Source organism: Pituophis catenifer, unplaced genomic scaffold, assembly GCF_029215685.1.
Source record: "Pituophis catenifer annectens isolate HBS135680 unplaced genomic scaffold, rPitCat1.0.hap2 SCAF_2, whole genome shotgun sequence".
NCBI classification, from domain to species: domain Eukaryota; kingdom Metazoa; phylum Chordata; class Lepidosauria; order Squamata; family Colubridae; genus Pituophis; species Pituophis catenifer.
Window position 1 is genome coordinate 133,015,048 of NW_027256882.1, and position 12,675 is coordinate 133,027,722.

Here is a 12,675-nt window from a genome sequence, read left to right on the forward strand (position 1 = left end):
ATCACTGTCCTATAGTTTTCTGACCATGTTATCTAGCCTGGTAACAAAATGTTTGCAAGAAGAGAAGAATCCAATTTGACTGTGCTACCAACCAATTGGTCAATGAAGCAGAGCAGATTGTCTCTACAGCAAAGCTGTCTTGGGATAAGGAAGAAAACATTACTTCAGTAGCTGTACAGTAAGGATGGCTTGCGGTTGCTTCACACATGGGTTGAAGAACCAGATAATGCCATATCATGAGGACACTGCAGAAAAAGAATAGTTGCCAGGATATGTTTGTGCCATAGTGAGAGGTAAGTGAGGAAAACTTCACTGATCGCTAGTTTTATTATCATCTACACTGATACAACCCCTACTTGCAACAGTTATGACTTCTGTTTACCAAATTTGTAATTTTCCTGTGGTAGAGTGTTTTAGTCTGCACGATTTAGATATTCTTGGGAACCATATAAGACTATTCTATAGCTGGATATTATTGCCATCTTCCAAACTGGTATATTTTAATTCTTGCATCAATTTTAATATCTGCATAAACTAAGACCACATCTGACCTCTTTACAGCCTGCAGATCTGGCATGAAGACCATAATCCTAAATTTCAATGAACAACAACATATCATAAAATTAAGCCAACCCAGCATGCTCCCTACTAAGTAGAGAACATACACAGTGCCACTGTTGCTGCTTGGGGAAAGAAAAGAATAAACTTCAAGGAAATAAACCAATGGGCCACAACTGAGGACCTTCTGTTATCCCAGCACAGCTAATTACTGTTTGGCTGGGGTTGCTAATAGCTGTGGGTTTCTCAGCTTTGATGTAACTTGCTGATATTGGATCTCTTTGAGAAAACAAGGATACTAATGGGTCTGGTAATGAGAAGGGAATTTTTCAAAATGTTCTAGAAACAGAATATCTAGCCTTATAAATATTTATGGAAAGCCAGTTCTCATGCACAAATTAATGAAAACTGGTGCATACCACATTCTCTGGACATCTTCTACACAACGGAGAGCTACTACCCTGGAACTCCCACAGCTATTTTATGGGAGTAACTCAGGAGTTCATGGTAGCAGCCATGACAATTGTGGACCTATTGGTTCCAGGTTACAAGCTCAATTTGATATTTTGTTCTGCTCAGGGAGATATTCTATGGGTGGGGCATCTTTGATGCCCACATTATGGTAGCAGGATCAGCATCCAGTTAAAGTGGCATTAATAGCTATATCTCATCTTTGAAGGAGAATTAGGACAGCCCCCCCCCCCCCCGAAAAAGATTCAGTTGGATTACAAAACATCTGAAGCTAATCCCAGAAGTAAGTGTCCTGTTCATATCTAGAATAAGAACTTACTATGATGATTGACCCAATTGCTCCTAAGCATTCTCTCCAATTTGCTTTAAAGTGGATCCCATGATCCACAGATGAATTATGGGAACTGAAATAGTAAGGGAGATGACTACAGTACAGGGAAAATGGAGGAAGATGTAAATCTAACTAGCATAAAGCCTATTTGAAGGTTTATGCTGTGGCAATTCATGGAGCAAAGCCCCTGTTCTTTTCTTCACATTTTAGATCTGCAAAATTATGTTTGTTGAGGTTTTCAGGTTGTGAGGAGGTTTCTTCCCCGACTGGCTTTTGTTATAGAACTTTTCAATGTTTAATACTTTCAATTTGGGGAGGGGGATAAAATCTCTCATATTTGTGCATGTTGTTGTTAGTTGCAAAGTTGTGTTTGACCCATCGCGATCCCATGGACAACTTTTCTCCAGGCCTGTCCTCTACCATCCCCCGGAGACCATTTAAACTCATGCCGACTGCTTCAGTGACTCCATCTAGCTACCTCATTCTCTGTTGTCCTCTTCTTCTTTTGCCCTCAGTCGTTCCCAGAATTAGGCTGTTCTCCAGTGAGTCCTTCCTTCTCATTGTGGCCAAAGGATCTGGCCTTCTAAAGAGCATATTTGTGCTAGTCTGATTTTATTTATTTATTCATTAATTTATTTACTCATTCAATTTCAATAGCCATCCAACTTAACCAAGTGACTGGGGGATTCTGAATGCCATCTGTCATGTAGAGTCAACTATTAGAATATCTATTTACTTCTTTTGTAGCATTTGATTGGAATGACTTCAATTTGTGATTAACAAGGATTGGCACTTCTCATCAGGATCCTTGCAAACGTGGCTTGTAACTTTTATCCAGAAGTTAGAAATGCCTTAGGTAACTAATCGTCTTTCTGAAGAGAGCAGAGATGCCTCGTTTAAAGAAGACATCGCTAGATATTTCTTTAATTACCTTTCTTTCTTTTCCAAGTGTAACACATGATCATAAGTCATGATTTTGCTTGGGCCAAGATAGATCCGTAACATGTCCATCTATAGACAAACTGAGCAATAGTGATTAAGTGGGTGAACTAGAGCTAGGAAGATCTAGACCTGTGATGGTGAACGGCACATGTGCCACAGGTGGCATGCAGCGCCCTCTCTGTGGGCACACGAGCCGTCACCTCAGTTCAGATCTGCTGCGCATGTGCGCGCGCTTCCCGCCAGCCAGCTGGTCATCGGGTCTCTGCTATGCATGCACAGGGGATGGGGCGTGTGCGGGGGGCACACACGCAAGTGTGGGGGCAGGACATGTGGGGGGGGCATATGTGCATGCACGGGAGCGTGTGCAGGGGGTGTGCATGTGCATGGGTGGGGCGCATGCGCTAGGACCGCGCATGCATTGCATTTTGGGGGTTTGGGCACTAGGTCTGGAAAAGGTTAGCCATTACTGGGCTCACGTCCACCCACAGCTATAGAAAAATCGGGTGACTTTGGGGCAGTAGTTCTATCTCAAACCAATCTATTTTATAAGATGATTGTTACATGAATAAAATCAAAGAAAATTTCCATGTAAATTGCCCCAAAGTGCTGGGGAAAATATAGGATATAAACTTAACACTTAGAGCTGACTCTACATGCAGGATAAGATCAGAAACAGGATTTTCCTTAAAATGACGAAAGTTTTTCTTCTTTAAAATTACTGATTAGACAACCTCATGGGGTTTTTATGTGTTTATTTTAGATCATCATGCCCATCTTCTGAAAAGAATTCTAGAAGGATACAAATTCAATTTCTGATTTAATTTAGAATCTAAAAATGTAATACAGTGCAATAAATTGCAGATTTATACAATATAAAGAAGAAAGGAAACTGAAAAAGTATAAAATAACTTTCTATTTACAGTAAAAATCTGCCTTTTAATAAAGATGTTTCACACGCTTCATAACCAAAGGAAGTCTATCTGCATATGGTATGTTCACTAAGACTGTAATAACTACTCTCCTACCTCATCCTGTTGCTTGTATCAGATTTGCCTTGCAGGCACTGAAAAACTAAGATCTAAATGTAGACCTGTAAATTTCTCTGCGAGAACAACTGTTGAAAAAGAGAAGGGAACCAGAGTAGGTGGCAGGATAATTGATTAAGGTTGTCTTTTCTATACCACCTTAACCCAAGCTGAAATATGTAGACAATAGGATCCAAACCAACCAATTACAAACTCGTCTACTGTGTCTGAACCCAGCCTGTATGAACAGTTCATGGAGTAGCGTGTGGAATTGTATGAATCAAATGAATGAGTAGAGTAAATTATTGTTCAATTAATCATGGGGGGAAAAGATGTTATGCAAACAAAGCCAGAAGGTACTGGCATAAATCACAATGAAACAGGAGGCAGATACTTCGTGATGTCGTAGCTAGAAATATGGTGGCGAGTGAAGCATTCTCCACCGCCAACAAAAGAGGCCCATCTCAAAAATATCTGAACACCTGTACACGATGCTTAAGAACTGGAGATACAATACAATACAATTCTTTATTGGCCAAGTGTGATTGGACACGCAAGAAATTTGTCTTTGGTGCATATGCTCTCATATGCTACATAAAAAGAAGACACAAGTGCCCAGAAGAAAAAGAGAAGAAGAAGAAGAAAAAAAATACCCCTGCAGATTCTTCATGTTTTTAGTACAAAGAAGCGTACACCTATGAAAATAAGCACCACACAGACACGTAGAAGTTTAAACCCAACATTAAAACAAAATGGGAGGTTGGGAATGATTTTAAGGACCAAAGAGGACAAACATTTCTAGCCTCCATGAGTGCCTCGGAGATTTTTTTTTTTTTTTTAAAGACAAACTTTGGAAACAGATTGGCCCCTTCTTTTGCGAAGCCCATCTCACAAAACAGCCACTTGAGACTTTCCTGAGCCCTGGAGGGGGGATCTCTTGGAAGAGGAGGAGGAGGAGGAGGAGGAGAACCAGCGGCGAAGGCGGCTCGGCTTCCCCGCTCCAGACACACAGCCTCCCTTACCTGTGCGCACACGTTTCGCACCGGGCCAAGGTCTCTGGTGACACGACACGCCTCCGATCGCCCGCCCAACCACTCCGCCCTCCTCCTCCTCCTCCTCCCCCTCCTCTATGTTTACCTCCTGAATCCCTTTACTCCCCCCCCCACTCCCTCCCTCCCCCGGTGCAAGAGGCAGCGGGAGCTCCGCAAAGCCCTGCCCAGCTCGCCCGGCCGTCCCCGCTTTCGTTTTTCCAATCAGGAGGGGAGAACGGGAGGCTGGGAGGGATTTCCTGCTGAGCGATCCCAGGCGAGGGAAAGGAGGGAGGGGGAACGAGGGAGGGAGGGGAAAAAAAAAGAAAAGAAAAGAAAAGAAAAAGGCGGCAGAGGCGGAGGCGAACTCTTGGGCAGAGTTCCCAGGCGCCTCGCAAGCTGACCGGACGGAGTCACCTTCCGCGGGGGGCGACGCTGCCCTGAGGAAGCCGGAGAATGAGAAAGCGGGCGCGGGGGGCGCGGGAGGCGCTGCGCCAGCCTTTCCTCCGCTTAAGTTCTCGGGTTCCGTAGACTTTTGCCCGCGGACTTCCAAACCCTCTCGCTTCCCTTCCTTCCTTCCTTCCTCCGCGCCCGCCTTCAGCTCGCTCCCGGGTATAACTAGCCTTCGGCGCTCGGCAGGTCTGGGACAAGAGCAAACGGGAGAAGGAAGCCCTGGTTGGCGTCCCAACCGGTGTCTTGGAAGGCGAGGGGCAGCAGCCCTTTCTCCTCGCCCGGAGGAGCGGGGGAGAAAAAAAAGCCCCCAGCCCGGTGACAGGAACGCTCGCAACTTTGTGTGTGCGCGCCTGGGAACGCGTCGAGCCCCCGATGCGGTGAGTTGTGGGAAAGAAAAGCCAAAAAGGCTGGAGTTAATGTGGAGGCTGTGGAGGGAAAGAAGGGGAGAAATCGGCTCCAATGTTGTCGACCGAGATTTGTTTCTCTTCCCATCCCCGCCCTCGGCGCCCCTTTATTCGCCTTATTTGGGCACTTCGGTGCAGCCGACTCTGGATTTAAAAACTCTCCGGTTTTTGCTCTTTCCTTAAACCGGGCTCCGTCCTTCGATTCTGGGTATTTCAAAGCGTTTGGTCTGATGGCTGCTGGCTTGGATGTTTTCAGACGAACTTTTCAAATGATTATATATCCGCCAGGCTATATAATACCGCGCTCTGATGCGCTATATAATGTGCGCTGGTTTATAAAGCTTTTTTATCCCGAATAATTCTCAGGTTTGTTTTTTCCCTCTGCTGCCTCCCGGATAACCCCGTCCGCTTTTTTTTTTAGCAGCCTCCTTTGACCCATCTAGGTGCGCTGAATTACCACCACTCCCATTATCCCCAGCCCGTTATTGATCATGTTGGCTGGGGTCAGTCAGGGTTGCCCAGCAATATTCCTGGAGGGTGTTTTTGGGTTGGTGAAAAAAAAAACGGAAAAAAGAACTATAGTCTACCTCCAAAGCCTCACCTCTTTTTCTCCGAACTCTGGCGTTGTAGCATGGCTGAAAAATGACACCACTGTTGTGATACAAAAAGTTCTCCAAGTCCTTTGCTCTAGGCTTTGTTTTCCAGTGGAGATAATGTTTGCCCCTTGTTTTCCCCCTCCAGGGTTGTATTTTTAATAATTGTTGTTTAACATCTTTAATCTACTGCTCACTTAATTGAATCCTGGTCCCTCACCCCCAACCAACTTTTACACTACTTTTGAGAAAGGAAATTTTCAGATACTTGAGTTCAGCAGGTAGAGTTCTGAATTTGGTATATTAGATTTCTTAAGCAAGATGGGTGTGTTTTACACGTTCTGATGGGGTGGCAATGAACCAGGCTACTGAAAAAGTAGCCTGAAAAAGGTGCCAAAGCATGTGCCAAGTTTAACTCTCTTTCTCCTGGTGAGAACACTGACTGGTAAAGGAGCACCGTTCTTGTTCATTTGTTGATCTTTATGTACAACAGCAAAGTTCATAAGATTGCTTTAATACAGGGGATCTCAGACTGAGTAGTAGGTTTCGTGCAAAAACTATAACAAAAGCAATTATTTTATTGTACTTTGATTGTAAGAGGCCAGGGATGCGAACAAGGGGTACTGAGATTATTTCAGATCTAAAATTTACAGAAAATTGAATAATCGGTTGAGGAGAAAGTGCTCAGCCAAAAAAGCACTCTGCCAATGGTAAATCCCTTTGGGGTCTATTAGCAACTCTTGCTTGATTTCTAGAATGAAATGTGCCAGAGTTCATCAGTTGCCGCCTATGAACCTGGAAATGGGTAGAACAGGCTGGCCTGACTTGTTTACCAGAGGAATGTATTCTCTTCATGCATATTCTGCAACTTTTTGCTGTTATGTTACTTATAGGAGGACTGATTACCAAAGCCGATTCTGGTTTTTGAGCAGTAACTCTAATTACTTTTATTCTAAGAAGGTGCACAATCAGCTTTTTGGAGTCCAGTTTATTTATAACTTATAACCTAAATGCTTTATTTGAAGGGTAATTATGGCTTATGGTTGTGGAAGTTGAGCAAATATGATCCTGTTCATAGTCTCTGGAGAAAAAAAGTTATCTCTGGGGAATAACTTTTTCAGATCACATCAGATAGTTCTGATGAGTGAGATGGGCTCCGTAAGGTAGATTTTCAATCCTGGTGATTGCATAGGCAAATACTTGCCATCTTGAACTGTCATTAGTTACAAATTGTAGTTTGTCCAAGGACATCCTTGTAATCACATTGTTCCTGTAAATCCATTTTATCCATTATCCTTCCTCTTCCTCTACTTCCTTCAACCCTGCCAAGCATGACAATGTTCTCCGATCCCCCTTCCGTTCACAGGACATCCCAAAGTATCTGAGCTTCCTCATAGGTCTAATTATGGTAATTAAAATAGGTTGGAGAAGGGAAAGAGACAAAACTCAGAATATGCATTTTTTTTTAACAAGCAAGGTACCAACCATAGGTTATATATAGCTAGAGGTCCTGATTAGTAAACCATAATAATTGTGTCTCAATAACGAAAGAACAAGAGTGATCTATTATGCTCAACGGGATCATTCTAGACACATTCTTTGAACAGAGCTGTAATATTTCTTGTATATTATGGTTTTTACATGTTCTAAGTTGATTTTTTAAAAAGCAAATGAATAAGATGGTAGGTTGCTGTAAAATATTTGTCTATCTGTATGGCAACAAGGGTAACCCCAGTCTGAATCCAATCCAAAGTGTGTATGTTGATATTGTGTTTTTAAATAAGATTCCGAAAGACCTAATCCACTTAGTATTAATGGTCTGCAGTCACAGCTGCTATAGGAGATAAATATAAATATGACTCGTTTACAGCCAGTAGCTAGCTATTCTCAAACAACATTTTGTCAAGCCAACCAGTTCCAAGATTCTCCATTAATGATACTTCAAGCTAGGTCAGCCCAGTCACCTTGTCCACAGCTTATCTAAAATCTATACTCTATGGAAATTCGCAAATGCTTAAGGCGGGGGTGGGCAACTGTGGCCCTTTTACAACTTGTGGACTTCAACTCCCAGAATTCCTGAGACAGCCAAACTGGCTCAGGAATTCTGGGAGTTGAAGTCCACAGGTTGTAAAAGGGCCACAGTTGCCCACCCCTGCCTTAAGGTTTTATAGTTTTCAAGGTCATCTTGATCCTGCTTACATTTACATGCACCCCATAGACCACTTGCTGGTTGTTAATACTGATATGAAGGGTTTATAGTTTATTTATTTATTTATTTATTGGTTTGATTTATATGCCGCCCTTCTCCAGAGACTCAGGGTGGCTTACAATGCGTTAAGCAATAGCCTTCATACTTTTGTATATACCTGCTTAGTAGGGCTTTCGGCCCCCCCAAGCGGTGTTCTTTTTTTATACAAAGTCAGCTTATTGCCCCCACAAACCGGGTCCTCATTTTACCTACCTCAAAAGGATGGAAGGCTGAGTCAACCTTGAGCCTGGTGAGATTTGAACTTGCAGTAATTGCAGGCAGCTGGTGTTGCTTAACAGCACTTTAGTTTTGGCGGTCATAGGAACTTTCATTTTACTGAGCCTGCTAAAGGTAATTCTGGGTGGAATTCTGGCTCATGATCTGTTAACAATCCGTTATTTTCAGTTGGCGTTAGTAGTGATTTAACTTGGTCACTTTTGTCCACAAAGCACTTTGGGTCTATGCAAGTACATTATAGCTTCAGAGAGCTCTGTGAGTTAGATCTCCCAAGCTTCAGTTTCTGAGAATTTTGATCCTGATCCTGGATCTTTTATAATTTACCCATTTTAAGCCTCCTTCATTCATAGACCATTGTATAGGTTTTCCTCAAATAATTACTGCATGCAATTGATTGCTTTTCTCCAAGAATTTGCTTTCTTTTTCCTCTTTACCATTGTGTTTATTTATTTACTAGATTTACAAGTAATTATTATACTAGGTTTATAGATCAATAATATTGATCTACAAAACCATTAAATATGTAATAGTTTTAGTTATGTGTCCTGTCTCCCACTTACTTCCATACCTATAACAGCCATGGCTGTTACTGTGGAGTCAAAATGGACCTCAGCGTCTTGTCCAACCCACTTACTAAAAATGAATATGATCTCTCTAATCTTAGAAGTTGGACTTACTATGTCATGCCATAGCAGGTGAAGAATCCTCAGGCTCAAGAGGAGCTTTTAACCTGGATGAATCTACTGTATGAAATAAAATGTAGAATGCTAACAAAACTCATAGTCCTGTGCTATGATAATCACCACATTAGAAATCCAATCCTCACTGTACATAGAATACGAGACAAGGAAGAAAACATGTTTCGATAATTTAGAGGCTCTAAAAAATGTATGGGCACATGTCAAGGTATTTGGGTTACAAAAATGGACATCATGTCCTGCAACCCCCTTTTTTCCATTGGTTTCATGTCTCACTTTATGTGAATGTACTTTATGTGAGATTTTCAGGCAACCTGTACTAAATTGGAAAGATAGCCATGCGGATGATAAAGTACCTTCCAATAGAGAGCCAGATCTTGTTTCACCTGGATGAGCAATTCATTTGTCATCCTGATCATAGCCAAGTGGTTGCTGGGGAGATGGGCAATAGCAACACCAGATAAAGGATCTAGCTCATATACTAAAGCATCGAGTGATTTTGTCTTCAGGGTCAGTAAATGATGCATGTGGTCTTTGGAGTGCTTAAGATTTCAAAAAGGAACACTAAAATATCCAATGTGTAAGCCAGCAACACATTCTTATGAGATACGGTCATATTTTTCTCACACGAAAGGGGTCTTGCTCTATCTCTTGAAATCAATTAAACCCGAAGCTGATTTTTATAAATAGCCTAGTTAACTCCAGGCAGAAATTTTCCAATCTGTACATTGTTAGTCTGATTTCCAACAGTAAAGATAACACAAGTTCACCTCATTGTGTGTGGAGTTTTTGTGGTAGGGAAAGTTTGTTGTAACATCTTAAAAATTCATTTGTAATTTTTGTTTTCTGTTCCTCACATCATTTTCGTAGCTCAATGTACCTTTCTCTATTAACTAACTATACACACAGGGAAGTCACCACATTAATTTGGGAATGTGCCTTATGATGGTAGGAGTGGACTGCTGGGCAATTGCTGCATTGCATTATGACTCAAGATGGTCTTGCACCTAGGGAACTCCTTTGTCATCTTAAACAGGGGTCACCAACCTTTCGGACCTCAGGGACCACTAAATTCATAATTTTAAATCCCGTGGACCACTAATATGATCTGCCTAATGACCGGCTGGGTGGGCTTGGCTAGGTGGTCATGTGACTGAGTGGGCATGGCCAACTCGATGTCACTCATGTTGAGGGGTGCCTCGCCGGCCTCTACTTGCCCCTCCCCTCCCAGCCACTCCTCGCCTGCCTGCCCAAACCCTTAGGGCCCCAACAGGAAGCAGTTGTTGGAGCTAAGCAGCCACCATGAAAAAGAGTTGGCAAAATCGCTGGCTCAGTTCAAATTGGATCTGAGCAAGAAGGAGGTTCAGCAGAACCACCTCACTGAGGACTACAAACATAGGCTTTCCAATCAGAGGGAAGACCTGGAGGAATGCAAGGCCAGGTACAGGCCCCTACAGGCTCAGCGGGTTGAGATGGTTAGCCAGTTCCAGGCCATTATGGAGTCCCACTGGAATGAGGCCCTCTGGCTCTTCAATACCAGTGGGCTTCCCTCTGGCCTTCGTCCAAAGCCCCGTACCAGGAGGCTGAAGCAGACCCTGAGTCGGAATTTCTGCCTCTCTCCAACCCACACAAAATGACCCCGAAGTGGGAGACTTTCTGCAGCAACACAAACATTCATTGCATGTATCCGGCCCAGTATATATGCAAAATATACTGTGTGGGTAATCCATCTAAACTTCTTAATGGATGGGCGTAAAAAATAATAATGAAGCAGTGGTGGGTAAACATAAGGGTGTTACGAAAGGATATCTTCTGGATCCCCACAAAATTCAATCTCTTTGCAATGATGACATTATAAATCTTGGTGTGGGAGAGCCCTGATCCCCGACAGGCAAGAAGAATGTTCCCACTGAAACATTCAGATTATCCTATTGTATCTGAAGGATCAAATGCCATGTCAATAAACTCTGTTCTTCTTTCCCCAACTTGCTACTTTTCAAATATGTTGGATTCCAATGACATTGACAGTTGTGGATTATGGGAATTCTCCTCTGGACACCCATATGCTGGTCCAAGGGTCTGGGGGTTTTCTTTTTTTCTTTTTTCTTTCTTTGGTTTCAGATGTGAAGAATCTCTTAGGGCAAATTGTAAAGATATTGTTTTATCACTTCAGTATTGGCAGATGAGACAAGATGTCTGTCTTTGATTTATCTATCTTATAAGGGAGCCAAGTTCAGAAGAAAGATTGTAAAGAACTCATCAGCTCATTAGAACTTTGGAGGAAGTGTGAGGTAATGGAAAGAGGAGCATATTAATCTTCAAATACTAGAAAATATTTGTCTTGTTGAATTATTGCAGGGCCTTTACCCACTTCACATAAAGTCTATGCTTGTCGGTTTGTTCCTCCCAGAGGACAGTCCAAAAAGTTGCTTTTTCAAAAGGCAACTGGACTTTGTTTTTCCTTGAAGATGTTTTGCTTCTCATCCAAGAAGTTTGTTCAGTTCTGAATTCTGTCTTCAAGGAAAAGCAAAATCCAGTTGCCTTCTGAAAAAAGCACCTTTGGGACAACCATGACCTGGATGACTGAGAATCTCCATAGACACTCCCAGAGAAAAGGAGATGTTCTTGTGAAGGGGCAAAGAAGCAGGTTAATACACAGGAGCCTCAGTCAGCAACTTGTTGGAAAGTTTCAATCAGAAATCTGGGTTAAAATCATAAGTATATCTTCTTGCTTTTGTTTTTCCCTTTTTCCTTTTCTTGACTTTTTTTTTTAATTGGAAGAATATAACAGATGGTTAGTACAGATTTAAAACATCAGGCACTGATAGAGAAACATGAGCAGGCACACAACAAATCTGAAATAACGCAAAACTAATACTGTATACTCAGATACATCTTTAGAAGCTTATACTACAAAATGTTTTAAATCTGTTTGCTAGTCAAAATCTAAGTGTCCCTGCTAAGTTTTATGCTTAACAAAATGCTTGGGTTAGCATTATTCACATTCTGCTTATGTGATGCTTAGACGCTGGCTATCTTGCTGCCAGCTGCAAGAGTCATTTAGAAAATTTTCAAAACAGATGCAGATAAAATTTAGCCAATGCATTAATAGTCAAGAATGTTTTAGTGGGTCCTGCACTCCTACAATAGCTGTTAAGTTTTCTACTAGAAACCTAGCTTCTGTGCTTCCTTATGCTTCAGTATTACTCTCTTCCCATGCTGTTAATGCTTTGGGGTGGGAAATGGATTTCAAGAGCACTATCATGTCCTTGCTTCAAATGTTTATTCCAAAAAAGCTGAGAGAAACAAGCTAAAACTCGAAAGTGATGAGAATCTGGCTTTTTATTGCTTAAAACACTACCAGGTTCCCATGTGAAAAAGTGTTCCCCTGAAAAAACATAAATGAAACATAAAATTCACAGTATAAGTACACTTGGACTGAGCATTCTCAGAATATTTTAAAGTCCTTACTGATGCTTTACTTGCAAGAAGCTTTTGGGGAATTAAAAGAAAGGGCAAAGGCAGAATAACGTTTTTGAAGTTCTGAATCTGTTGGTGAAAAGGCTCGTCACCCAGTGGCTCCCTCCAATGAAAAGCAGCAAGGTTGAAAAGCGAGTGGACTTGTTCATGAGTGAACAAGCAGTGGCTCACGTTTGTATCCCACCCTGCCAATTATTAGGAAGCAGT

At 42.1% G+C, this 12,675-nt stretch overlaps 1 protein-coding gene across 1 annotated transcript in view; it reads left to right on the forward strand.

Annotated features, from left to right (window-relative positions):
- Positions 1–4,698: 4,698 nt before the first annotated feature.
- The window catches only part of CASKIN2 (CASK interacting protein 2), a 109,106-nt gene continuing 101,129 nt past the window's right edge, over positions 4,699–12,675 (forward strand). Inside the window, exon 1 of the mRNA XM_070937568.1 lies at positions 4,699–5,185. The gene's annotated coding sequence lies outside the window, so the exon portion shown is untranslated. The remainder of the gene's footprint in view (positions 5,186–12,675) is intronic.